Source organism: Seriola aureovittata, chromosome 4 (assembly GCF_021018895.1).
Source record: "Seriola aureovittata isolate HTS-2021-v1 ecotype China chromosome 4, ASM2101889v1, whole genome shotgun sequence".
Classification (NCBI taxonomy): domain Eukaryota; kingdom Metazoa; phylum Chordata; class Actinopteri; order Carangiformes; family Carangidae; genus Seriola; species Seriola aureovittata.
In genome coordinates, this window is record NC_079367.1 from 28,020,166 (window position 1) to 28,034,610 (window position 14,445).

The 14,445-nt window shown below is 41.2% G+C and overlaps 1 protein-coding gene across 1 annotated transcript in view; it reads right to left on the reverse strand.

Moving 5' to 3' along the window:
- Positions 1–14,445, reverse strand: part of pak1 (p21 protein (Cdc42/Rac)-activated kinase 1) — a 70,234-nt gene that overhangs the window by 50,961 nt on the left and 4,828 nt on the right. The window contains exon 2 of the mRNA XM_056373887.1: positions 6,894–6,958. The gene's annotated coding sequence lies outside the window, so the exon portion shown is untranslated. The remainder of the gene's footprint in view (positions 1–6,893; positions 6,959–14,445) is intronic.

A 14,445-nucleotide genomic window follows, 5' to 3' on the forward strand; every position in this document is an offset into this window, starting at 1 on the left:
CAGTTACTCAACACTGACCAATCACTGAGAGCCGATTGTTTTTACAGGAAGCAGGAGAACTGGAGGGGAATAAACCAGGAAGAACGATGCCACTATTTGACATTTAACAACTTCCTGATCCTGGATCTGAACTAGACAGAGGCCTAAAACACTCACAAGCATTTTCTTCACATTTTGACACTGTGGCAGCTGTGGAGAGTCACGACACCACACTTTACAGGTGTGGCCTATGACTGCATCATGACCACCTTATCTACTTCTGCAGAAGCGTACTGATAACATTCGCAAAAAAAATATAAATTTAAAATTGATTTTTTTGCTTCACATGAAAAGAAGGCTGAAAGAAAAAGAGTAAAAGAAGTCCTTCATGTTTTATCAACTATGCCTAACTGACTCTCTTTGTGTTTAAATTACAAAGGTCTGAATCAGCAGCTGTCATTGGTCAGAGGTGAATCACTGCCTAAGATTGATTGGCCGTCCAAAGTAGATCCGATTGGATTTTACTGGAAAAGAGGAGCTATAGCTCGAAGAGATGGAGATATCCCAGGACAGAGGAAGGATGGAAGGAAGGAAGGAAGTCAGTCAAAGTTATTTCTAGGGCACATTTGACCAAAGTGATGTATAAATAAAAGTAAGTAAGCAAAACAAATATATAAATGCAAAAAGACAAGCAAAACATACTAATATAGAAATATAATGCACATTCAAAAACAAGAAACAACAATGAGCAAATACAGAATTACAGACATGCCAACAGATTAAAAAGGTAAGCGAGTTAAAAAGGCCAGTGAATAAAATGTGCCTTTAACCTAGATTTAAAAATAGAGATAGAGGGAACACATCTGATTGCTAATGCTAACTGGTTTCATAATTTTAGAGCAGCAACTGCAAAAGCTCTGTCACCTTTTAGTTTTAGTCATGACAGTGAGACATACAGGAAGGATGAGCTTTCACATCTAAGAGATCTAGGAGCTGAGTGCCAATGAAAAAGGTCTGTGATGTGAGGTGGGGCCTGACCATTAAGAAATCAACAAGGTCTTAAACTGAATTCTAAAGTGAACAAGGAGCCAGTGAGGAGAGGCTGAGACTGGGCTGATGTGCTCATGCTTTTAAGTGCCAGTTAACATCCATGCAGCTGCACTGAAGACAGAGAATGAGGAATTACAATAGTCCAGTGAAGTTGTAATAGAGGCGTGGATTACTCTCTCTATATCATGGAAGGAAAGGCTGGAAATAGTTCTTAACAAATAGAAACTATTTGTAACAACAGAAGTGATGCATTTATCAATGCAGAGCTCAGAATTAAGGATAACCCCCAGGTTTATTACATGAGACTACACATATGGGGTGAGGAGCTCTAGCTTACTAGTGTGGAAATTTCTGGACCTAGAGGGACCAAATATATGTACTTCAGTTTTGTTGCTATTTAAGTGAAGAAAAAGATTTTTTATCCAATGTCCTCAAAACAGTCCAGGACAGGCTGAATAGAACTGGGCCCAGGGTGAAACCCTGAGGGACCCCAGAGGTGACAGGGGCAGAGAAGAAGGAAAACTGACCTATAACCACAGAGAAAGTCCTGTGTTTAAGATAGGATCTAAACCAGTTTAGTGCAGTATATCCTTAATACCACCCAAGTGAGGAAGGAAGGAAGGAAGTATAGGTTGTAAATGGGCAGAAAAAAAGCAGAGACAAAGGTAGAGAAAAAGACGTCTATAGAAGGCCAGAGGTGAAAAAAGGAGGAAAAAGCAGGGATGTTGCAATCAAGTATTTTAGCCTAGATCCCAGAGTCCTATAATACTGGGTATCTACCAACTGGGAGTCTGATCCAATATTTATATTTACTTGAATGACAAACCTTATTTTATTTGTTATTTAATGCAAATATTGGAGGTCTTGGTTCAAAATGATGAAGTCTATGATCTTAAATTATTGAAATGACATGAAAAAAGAAAAATCACTGGAGAAACTGGAGCATGAGAAGACGTATCACTCACATGTTGAACCGCACAAACTGGTTGTGCGGAGGTGTTACACAGTGGAGGTTCCACTCACAAATGACACACAAGCCGACAACAGACAAGTTCAACCTGTCATCAAGTTACTGAAGGAATCAGCAGTAATGAGTGACAGCTGATACGACCAGAGAAGAGTTCAGTAAAGAACAGATTGGAATTTAATCGGCTTACTTTACAGATTTATTAAAATATTTTTTAAAAAGTCCAAATTGACCCCAATAACGAAAAAGAAAAAATAATAAGAAAGAGAAAGAAGATGACGATGTAAGACTCGAATGAAAGCCTCCCAATGCAATCCCAAGCAGCACCTTAAGTGGCGATTTGATCCTCCAATGATGTCGACAGGTTCAACGCAAACACACACAAACATCAGATATCCAATCAATAACATGGAAACACTCTACACTGTGCCATGACTGAAATCAACACACACGTAGTAAAGCATTACATGAGCCGTATTTTGTGTGTGTGTGTGTGTGTGTGTGTGTGTGTGTGTGTGTGTGTGTGTGTGTGTGTGTGTGTGTGTATATATTGAGCGCTCCTGTACTTAGCAGCTCCTGTCTCATTTTCATCCCTCTTTTTCTCTTTCTATTCTTTGTGTTTTCATCAGCCCTCACTTGGTCTAATCCCTTTGGAAAGTTTTCTGCATACAGTTATTTCTCATGTGAGCGTGTGTGTGTGTGTGTGTGTGTGTGTGTGTGTGTGTGTGTGTGTGTGTGTGTGTGTAGGCTAGAAGGAATTTAAAGAAAAAAAAATTTAAAGACTGAATGAAAAGAGGAATCTGTCCGGTCATTGAATTGAGCAAGAAAAGATGAGTGAGACTAAAGAGAATGAAAAGGGAAAGTAAAACGGAGACTAAGTGAAACACCGGGAGTGAGAGACATAGTGAAAGAATACAAAATAAGAAGAGAGAGAGAGAGAGAAAGATACTGGCAGAAAGAGAAGAAGGGGGCAAGTGGGGGCCCAGAGGAAAATAAAGAGCGAGGGATCAAAGAATAGAAAGAAAGCTGAGAAGCAACATGAGTCCACTGGAATTTGGACAAAAGCATTTTTCACTGGTAAAACTGTCTGAGAGTCCACTCTCTCTCTTTCTCTCTCTCTCTCCCTTTGTTCTCTAGCTGAACCTCTCTCGTCCTCCCTCCACTTCTCCCTCAGCCCTCTCTTGTCCTCTATCCCTCCATCCCCCTGCTCACATCTACAGTGTTGTGTTTCTATTCAGAGCAGATCTGAAAAAATTAATTGATTAATCAATCAACAGAAAAATAATCTGCATCTGACTTGAAATGTTTTTTCTTCAAGCAGATGCCAAAAATTCTGGATTATTATTGAATATTTGCTAATTTTCTCTGTTTAATATTTTTAGCTTAGCTACCTTTTCATAGCCTAGCCTGTTAGCTTAGCTTGATCTCTGTCTGCACTGCAGTTTTTCCTCAGAATGGATGTTTCCATTGCATCTCAGCATAAGTAAGTTCATGAAATCATTCAAAACACAAACTGCTTGTGTTCATTAGCCTATACTGCTTAATGCTACGCTAACTACAACCTTCATTGTATAGTGTAATACTGTTTAGCTAGATGTCTGCTCAGCTTTACAGAAAAACAAAATTACCACACTGAAAACAGTGTGTGGGCATGATGGTGAGTGCGCAGGTGTAAATGTCCCATAGTCCCATGGTTCACCACCAAACAGTTCCCCACTCACTGACACAGCTGCTAAGAGACCAAGTCTGGTTTTACAGCTCTACCTTGAGAAACATGACATTAGAAATGCAGAATCCCATTTATGACTGTCCGTGAAGACATCAACTGAGGAGCTGTCCCTTTAACATCTCTGCTTCAATGGACCACACACACCTGCAAGGTGAGAGTCACGTAACAAACAGGGGAGTAAGCACTGTCAACAGCAAGCTAATGTGTTAGCATATTCCCTGCCCGCTAACCACTATTGGCTGTGTGAGCTATTACAACATCATGTAATGGACCATGACTGACTGTGAGTTGGACACATTTTAGTAGGAACTGATAATTCATGTTGCCAACTAATTGCAATGCCGTTGAGCTGTGTGTCTTCTTTGTTTTCTGACAAACTAAAAACTGTAATACAAAATGTATTAAAAGATAAAACTGAAATAAAGAAATTTAAAATAATTATTTTGAAGAGATCCTTAATGTGATTTTCAAGATTTGATTAACTTTTGTTTTCATAAATATTAATGAATGGTACATCATCATATTTTGTAGTGGTCCGTCAAGATTCCCTCAATTCAAGTTAAATCAAATATCATTTATATAGCCCAATATCACAAATGACAAATTAGCCTCAAGGGGTCCCAGTTTATGCACTACCTTGAGTTAGTAGGTGTTGTTTTTAACAAGACTACAATTTCCACCTCATGGTTGTATGCCTCCATCACTCAGTCCAGTTAGAGTTATTTAGTGTGTGATTCTTTGAGCTATGGCCAAGAATGTGTTTTGTGTGGTCAAAGTCACTTTGACCTCTGGCTACTGAAATCTAATCAGTTCATCCTTGAGTCCGAAGGAACATTTACATAACAAATTTGAAGAGGTTCCCTCAAGGTGTTACTGAGATATTGTGTTCATGGGAATGGGACGGACAGACGGACAACCCGGGAAAAAAAAAATTACTAAAATTACATTAACCATAATAAAGATTTTCATAGGCCTACACATGTACATTACAAATACTCAAGACAATGTGGCAACATTCCCACCACACACAGGCACAGAGCTCATACACATGGACACACAATGATGCAGTACATAAAAAATGCATGGCAAACCCCCTGAGTCCCTGTTCTCATGAGTACCGTAACCCCCCACCCCCCCACTCCTTCCCCTTGCTCACACACACACACACACACACACTTCTATCTTTGTGAGGACACTCATTAACATACATTCTCTAACCCCACATCCTAATCTTAACCACCCTGAACACAACTGTAACTCTGACTAGGTCTAAACCCTCATGGCCCTTTGAAGTTGTGAGGACTGACCAAAATGTCCTCACTTTACTCACTCCATCTATAACTCAAACTGGTCCCAAGAGATAAAGATAGACACACACACACACACACACACACACACACACACACACACACACACACACACACACACACACACAGGTGTCCTGGCAGGGAGGGTCTTTCTCCATCCCTGATCTACCAGCTGTCAGACTCTGCCCCTCCCCATCCCCGTTACTATGGCAACGGCATAAATAATAGAGGGTGCAGTGCATGCTGGGAGCCATCAGGCCAGAAAGGCAGAATCCCATTACAGCCAACTTACATAATGTGAAACAGTCATGTTTCCCTGAGTGAAGCGCAGCTCTGTTCACTGACATGCTGCTGCTGCATGTTTCCTCTGAAATGTCTTTAGTGGGACAAATGATCTGATGAACACTGTGGCTGCAGTGTAACCTGCACCAACAGCCAGTGACTGAGAACATGAATCCTAAAAATCACTGCTGCAGGAAATGACTGAGAAAGAACGCATGTTTAATAAATCACTCATTGTGTTGGATAAAATAACTCAGCAGTCAGTAATTAACTGGCTTGTCTTTGCTTCTTTTTCAGTGCCTTTTCAAAGCTGTAATTTGTTCCCAGAGATATGGGGAATTTAGCAGATGTCACATTAAAATATACAGAAGGTGAAGGAACACAAGGAAGGCACCACTGACATTCCTTTGTTTATGGAGATGCGTTGATACGTAGCTATATAGGACAGGGAATCAGGCCTGGAGATAACTGCAGATTATTGCGGTGCTATGGGAAAGCCAGACTGAGACCACCACCTCAAGGTGCTTCAATTTATGCAAAAGATTATCAGGGACAAAAGAAATGCTGGACACATCTAGGTGTGTCCTTTAAGGCTTTTTTTATATTGGCAAAACTAAAAACTAAAAAGAGATAATGAAAATATTTGAAATTGAAGTTGATTGCACTTTTGTTACAGTTCACCTGGGCAGGTTTCCATATTGGATAATGACACTGAATGAATCTCTTTTGACTGCTCACAAAAAGGCCATCATCATGTGTCTCCACCCTGAGCCCTCATACCTCCTATCATCTTACCTATGTAACTGAAATATCATATTTCTGTCCATATATTGTGTGGTCCAAGTCATTTAACTTGTTAAAACATGAAAAAGATGCTGGTGTCAGTCCTGCATGCCGTAATTCAGGTTTATCACAAATTGTTTTTTGTTGTTGTTGTTTTTTTTTTTTTACAGTTTTTGTTCTTTAGTTTGTGCGATCTTGGCAACTGCTTTACTGTGAAGTCAAACGAATGGCTGTGATCAAACAAGCCAATTACTTAATGAGACTATTTAAACCACATTATAATGAAGGTAAAGCTGAGAGTGAAACATCAGTAAACATGTGTGTGCCTAACTTATGTAAGCACTGTAGGTCGCTGTTGAAGCAGGAAGTCGCTCTGTGAACTGGCAGGTGTTTACAACGGACACCTTGGGCAATAATTTTACCGTTCACCTTCATTTTCTCATCCAGATAAATTCTAACCTGGAGGTTTGTTTGCAACATGTCTGACTGTCTCACCTCTCATTTCTCGGCCCATTTTACTTAATTTCAATGATGTCAATGCTTTTCCAGAAATACAGGAGTGAAGGCCAAATTACCAGAATTAAAATCACGGCATCCACATCAACCCAATTTACACTGTGTCTCAACTCCTTTATTCCAAATAGCAATATCAAAATATTCTGTCAGCCACTCCTGAATCCAGCTGAGTCATTGTGTGTGTGTCTTCCACTGCCTCAGTGCCTCTGAGCAAGGCACAGACTCCCCAGAGGAGGCTATAAAGTTGAGCTGCCGTTTGTGTTCCATCGGCCAGTCTTACCTGTCACTGTGGTGTCTGGGTCACTCCTCTCACAGAAAGGCCGAGGGACAGATTCAACCTTCAGCCTGCACACAAACAGACACACAACTGTTACTACACACTGTTCTTCACCTTAAACAAGCTCCAGCTTATCAACAGCAATTAAAATCACTTCAGTACTTTGAACACTTCTGAACAGCACGTCCTGAGCTGTGAGCATTTTATGACACTTAATCAAATCACATTTTTATGGTCCTGCAGTCGTCAGAGCAGAAAGAGAAGGATGTGACAGTGATGACACGTAAATGTCACTTTGAGACATGAACCACGTGATGATGATCACAGGGAGAATCTGAGGAAAAAGATAGTTGGACTTCCCACACAACTGACCATGGTGATAGATGATCAGAACACACACACACACACACACACACACACACACACACACACACACACACACACACACAGCACCATCAAACTACAGCCCTGTCCACATACTGTTGTGTGCTTTCGTTCTGGGACTGTGAGTTTCAGTGAAGTGAAATCTTCATGCAACACCCCACAGAGATACAGTAGTGTACAGTACAGCGTCCAGAGGTTTGGGGATGTCCCTTTCCTTTTTCAACATGACAGTATCTCCATGCACAAAAACAGGCCCCTAAATTGGGACACAGCTATTGTGTGGATAGCAAACTTTTAGGAAAAAAACCTAAAATTTCTTTGTGCAGAAGGAATCCCATTCACACAAATGTTAAAATATATTCACATTAGTGGATATGCCTTCTCTTTTTCTTTTTCTTGTCTTGCTTCCTCTCCTACCAGATGGGGTCCACACGCCATCACACAAACAAACAGTCTGCCACGTTGTAAGAGAGGTGGAAACTGTTTGCATGTATACAACATGTTGGTGTCATTGTCTGCTAAGACAAGGCTGAACAGATGAAGGTTTCACAGAGAGAGGGAGGGAGGGCAGGAGGTGAGATCGTCAGCCCTGCAGCTGTCCACACATTCACATCTTACTGTGAGAAAAGATACACACACACACACATACATATACACACACACACACACACACACACACACACACACACACAGTTGTGTTTCCATGAGTTAAGGACATTACACTGACATGCATTCATTTTCTGTAGACTTACTTCAACCTTAACCATAACTACTACTAGCCTTACCCTAAAATTTAATGATTTATGTTATGGGACACACACACACACACACACACACACACACACAAACACACACACATGCCAGCAGCCAGAAGGTTAGACACATGTAGCTGTAGATTATGGCTTACTAACGTGATGCTAAACTGTCATTACCACAGACTAATGCGACATGGTGCCACCTGTGTGTAGAACCTTTTCACCTGTGTTGCTTGACAGTGACAGTTGGCGTAGCTTTAGCCTTTGCTAATCACAGATATACATCCACTCACCAAGCCACACTGACCTCGGCTACTTACAGGTAAGATACTTCAGAGCTGCTGTATCCAGGTAAAGACAGAAGCTCCTGATAGTTAAGACAACGGTGATATCGAATGTTACCCATTCATATAGTTTTATACTTCAATCTATCAATCACACACACCTGTGGTCCATAGATAATCAAAGTGAGACACTCAGATCAGACCAATCATTTCTGCGGCACACTTGCCCTATTTGAAAACCTCTGGCAGCCATATTGGATGTCCTTAACCACCTAAACAGGCCTGTTGGAGTAAGTAAGTAAGCAAAGCTTTATTTATATAGACCTTTTCAACACAAAGTGCTTCACACACAGACAAAAAAATGAACCAATGAACCAAAACAGTCCAAAGATTCAGCAAATCTGAGGTCCTGTTCAGACCTGCATTAACGTGTGTCCTCAGTGATCCGATCACAAGTGGTCAGCTCGAAGGACATCAGTTCACACCTGGCTTTTAAACGTGTCTCCAGCGATCACTTTAGATTGGATCTCACTTCCCCACTCTATCTGCAAATAAACAGCTATGCGTTGTTGTTTTTAGGCAGTCTGAGAGAGAGAGAGAGAGAGAGAGAGAGAGAGAGAGAGAGAGAGAACGGGGCATGGGGGGGATTGGGCGAATCATTTTCCTGCACAAAGCTCTACAGTGAAATGAGGTTTTATCCATTTGAAATAGTAAAATATTTTTGGTTTATTATGAAACTGTGTACGTCAGTGAGGACGTCAGTAGAGTGGGTGGTCTTTCAATGTGGCCCAGGACACATTTGCATTTACACTACTAAAAGAATGTGGACACATGTGGTTCAGACCACCTCTGAATGTGGTCTGGGTGATTGGATCTCAAATCAGTCATCACACCCGTCTTGGTAGCGTTCACATCTGAACTTAGAGCTGTCCAGCGGTGATCAGATCACCTGAGACGGGTGTTAATACCAGGTCTGAGCAGGGCCTGATGGATTGGGGAACATGCATTCCAGAGGGTTGGGGCTGAAACAGCAAAGGCGTGATCACCTTTTGTTTCGCAGTTGGAGTGGGGGATGGGCAAAAGGCAGAGATTTGAGGATCAGAGTGAGGTGATCAGAAATTTAACTGGGGGCAAGGTTGTACAGTTCCTTATATGTAATCAGTATTCTACATTTAACAGAAAACCAATGGAGGGATGCAAGAACAGGGCTAACGTAGGACCAACAGATAGTTCTAGTTAATAACCGTGCAGATGCATTTTCAACCAACTGTAATTGATTTATAGCAACTGATGCTAAATAATCAAGACGAGTGAAAATTAATGAATGTGGATTAATACTTCATCATATGTATAAGATGCATCTGCTTTCAGCAGCATCTCTTAAAGGTCCCATATGTTCCTGTTGTTACTGTTGAATAGAAAAGTGTTAAACATTAAACGCTGAAAAGAACAAAACACTAATAAGAGTCCTTAATGGAGGTCATAAAAATAAAGCTGATTTCAAGTAGACACTTGCAGAAACCAAATCCTGCAAGGTAGGATGGTGGGTCCAGGGCAGGCCTACTGGGGGCACAGCTGAAGGTAGTGACTGTTTCGTTGTGACATCATAAATGTATATGGATGTCCTGAGGACTCATTTTAAGGCCCAGTTTCTCAGTACGTTGTGTGCATTTCTCTTTGGACTGAACACTTGAAATCTTCCTTTCTACAATATGGGACCTTAAAATGAAAACAACAGCAGGACTGGCTGAACTTAGTAGCCTGGGGGTCAAAAGTCATATTCTGATCAAAGATGAGAGCAACATTCTTAGTGATAGATGATGTTAGAGGGAAATAATTAATGCCATTTATTCAGGTTCATTGGTAACATTACTGTTAGGACACATTGGGCAGGTTTAACTCCACGTTAGCTCCCTCTGTTCAAGTCAGCGCTGAAGCATCAACGACACCGATATGAAGATGAGCCTGAAAATCCAACACGCTGCTCTCTAAACTGGCTTTGTTTCTCCCTCCACCAGCTGTCTGTCTCAACTGGGAGGTGAAACACACACTTACAATAAGTTGGACTACTTGTGCGTGTAATGTGCTTGGCAGAAAAATGTGAGAGTAATTGTACTTCATGGCCGCAAGCCTAATCATTCCTGCTGAGCATGCCGATATCTGATGAATGCTGACAAGCAGCTGGCGGAGATGCACACAAGAAAATATGTTGGATTCTCACACCAACAATCTCAAACTACATATTTGGAGGTTTTACAGCATCAGTAGCATCAGGAGCTTTAAACAATTTGGAGAAATAGGTTTCAGTTTAAGGAGGTGGATTAGGGCTGCGTCTAATGATTGTTTCTATGTCTAATTAATAAGCTGAATGTTTTCTCCATTCATTTATTGTTTCATCAATAAAACGACAGAAAATAATGTGAAATGCCTGTCCCAGCTTCCCTAAGCCCACATGTCAGCATTGCTTTTGATTGTCCAACAGTCCAAAACTAAAGAATTTACAGTTTTCAGTCATAGAGGGTAGAAAATAAATATTCATATGTGAAATTAGAACAAGTGACTTTTTTAGCTAAACTGCTAAAAAAAAAAAAAATCACATAAACGATTATGAAAGATTAATTCTCTGTTTATGGATTTATCATTTCAGCTGTAGTTTGCTCTTTGGAAAAAGTACCAAAACCTAGTTCTCTGGGAGCAGTAACATTATTTATTTCACAGCTTTTGACATGACAAAATGTAATAAACACACTGCTTTTAACACTTAAATACAACAGTAACTAAGGCTGCACAAGTAATTGAAATATATTTGAAATCGCAATATGGCCAAGCGCAATATCCACATCGCAGGAGCTGCAATTTTTTTTGATAAAGGTGAAATGTGTCACAACATTTATTATTTCATTGAGACGCCCGGCCCACACGTTATATCCTCGACTTTTCCAACTGAAATCGCAATGTCTACCAAAACAATCGCAATGATTTTTTTTTGTTCTGCATATCGTGCAGCCCTAACAGTAACTAGCAAAGAGAGAGAGAGAGAGAGAGAGAGAGAGAGAGAGAGAGAGAGAGAGAGAGAGAGAGAGAGAGAGTGCATGTAGAGGGCAAGCTGACACGCTCGACTGGCCATATTTAAAATTTGGAGGGTGTGTTGGTGCGGGAGGAGGGTGTTGTTCCTGTCTCTGTTAAAACGGAGGTGAGAACACAGCATGAAACACACCCCTGGGGAAGAGGACAAGATGGGAGAGAGACGGGAAAAGAGAAGGATGGATCTTGGCTCAAGAGTAAAGATGAGAACAACAAAAAAAGTCAGGAAAGAGGCTGAGACGGAAACTCTGGAAACAAATCTGACTAAATCTGTCAGTTCTAAAAGAGAGACCCAGACTAGTTCATGCAGATTGGTCTTTAAGGACTTTTCAAACATCTTGCAGAGGGTATGATCTAATAGCCGAGTGGTCAGGGAACATACCACATGGGCTGTTTGCTGCATGTCATTCCCCTACTGTCTTTCCCCACATCTGCCGTTTCTCTCCACTATCACTACCAGATCAAGAATAAAATGCCACAAAAATAATCTCATACAAAAAGTGTGAATGTAATTAGCCAATTATAATACGTAATGAAGATAAACTTCAGAGAATCATCCATTTAATCATCTCAATTGTTAAACCATTCCACGATTGTAATTTTAAGGAACCCCATGATTTTCACACAGCTGCTTCCAGCTGATTTTCATGCATCTCTACACCGATGATGTCGAGCACATTTTATTCATTTTGATTTGAAAAAGTTTCCTTCTGCTTTAAATGTCAGGGGGGGGGGATTGAAAGAAAGAGAATCCCTTTGGCAAAAACAGCTGAGAGAAGGAAAATGTAACTAATAGATGGAAGGAAGTGGATGAGAGCAAACGAGAGACTTCCTCCGTTTGACAGTGAGAGAGATGAAGGGGTATTTATAGATAATAGTATTATAGTTGCTCCACTGGTTACGTCACATCGAGTGGAGGAGACAAGTGAACGAGGGATAAAGAAGTGATGAAGAGGATGAAAGGAGGCTGAAGAGGAGGAGAGCAACCATGAAGACCCGGAGAACTGAGAGGAAGGAACGACTGAAGGAGACAAAACGAGGAACAGGGAGAGAAAAGGATGAATCTCATAAAGAGAAGAGGGATGAGTGCAAGAAAGGGAGTATTACATGGTGAAAGAAGAAAAGGGGGATGAAGAGATTGAAGGAGATGGAGGGGGAAAAAAGGAGAGATGGTTGAGGAGGAGGACGATGGGACGGAAAAATATGTGAGAGGAAGAAGAAATGGGTGGGAGAGGACAAGAGGAGGAAAGTAAGAAGAGAAAGGAGGGAGATGAAGAGGAGGTATTAGAAAAAAAGAAAAAAAAAACAGAGAGAAAACAGGCTGACCTGAGGAGAGAGAGACAACAGTATCTGCTTCTATCTTTGGATATTTGGAAGTGTTTGAGTTACTGGCTCGGTGATATCTGTAAAAATGATCTCATGATGTTGGCATTTGAAAATATCATGGTAGGTGGTTACACTGAACTCCCTCCTCTTCCAACTGAGGGAGAAATGAAACTGACTCAGGGAGTATTTTTATATTGTCACTGCAGAACCTGACCCACGTCTACAGTCAGTCATTATCACAGTGTGTGTGTGTGTGTGTGTGTGTGTGTGTGTGTGTGTGTGTGTGTGTGTGTGTGTGTAAGTTTCTGTTGTGCAGACCAGGGTCTGTTCGGCCAATCAAACATACAGAGTTGTGTAATTAGATCAAATGATTATCACACACACATACACACACACACACACACACACTGAGTTGAGACCGGGTCACCTCAGTCATGTGGTGAAAACACACACCCATGTGTTCATCTCCCAGCAGACACACACACTATCTAACAAAAACCATCTACAATACGTGATCATGACATGATGTAATGCACAATCTCCACACACCCACACACACACACTATATCTCTTGATGGATGCAAAGCTACAGGGTGTGTGTGCAATACTTCAGCACTGAAACATTCAGCGAGTGCACACACACACACACACACACACACACACAAACTGCAGGATTGAGATGTGACACACAGCCTTCCTCTATTTACTGAACATACTTTCACTCTCTCATTTATGATTCATTTATCTCTCTTTCTCTCACACCCTCACACTTGTGTGAGTTTCAGCCACTTGTTTGTGTTTGAAGGTGTGTGTGTGTGTGTGTGTGTGTGTGTGTGTGTGTGTGTGTGTGTGATACTGGGAAAGAGGCTAGATAAACAGCAAGCAAAGATGTGAGTGAGTGTTACTGGAAGGTGTGGTTGGTCCCAATGAGTGGGTGGTTCCTCTACCATATGGTCTCTGGGCTCCAGACACACGCACGCACGCACAGTTAGCTCTCAAGAAGCTGGGATTTGGCCTTAACTGTATCTTCACTCTCAGCACTCTTTGCTGATATTTTCATGTTCAGCGTCTCTATGTGTTTTTCTCCTGTTTGGATTTTCACTGATGCAAATAAAAGCTTTATGGATGTTAACAGCATGAGCAGTGTTTAGTTCGAACATTTCCTTTCTAATAACTTTATCTCTAGGTGTCCTGGGTAGATCCAACTATCGGTATGAGGGAAAGAAGATTAAATTCCAATCCTTTCTTCTACGTTTTCTTTAATTCAGCCTTCTAGTGTCGTGGTGCTGCTCTCCTTTACAACAGCTTGGCTCTACAGTGCAAGCACTTCACTCATACTTGCATATGCAAGTGTGTAAATCTCAAAAATGATTCGGTTGACAATGTGCATGGATCAGCAAAACCAGACGCTAGCAACCTTTTTGCCTCACCTGTCTCTCTCAAAGAGCAGTGTACAAAGCATTTGTCTGGCAGCTGGAGCTGCCTGTCGCTTTTGTCAGTTAAAATGACAAACGGTGGCGGCGGCAGTTCATATCAGCTGTCACTAATTAACAGTCATTCAGTGAGGAACTTTCCGACAGGCCAAAATTAAACTTGTCTCTCGCTGAATTTGCGGGTGCTCTCTGCAACAGGGAGCTTTGTCTTCTTAAAACCGACTGTGTCACGTCAACTATTTAGGCTTACAAACTGATTCGTTTTTAACCAGGGGCCCCGGTTTTTGGA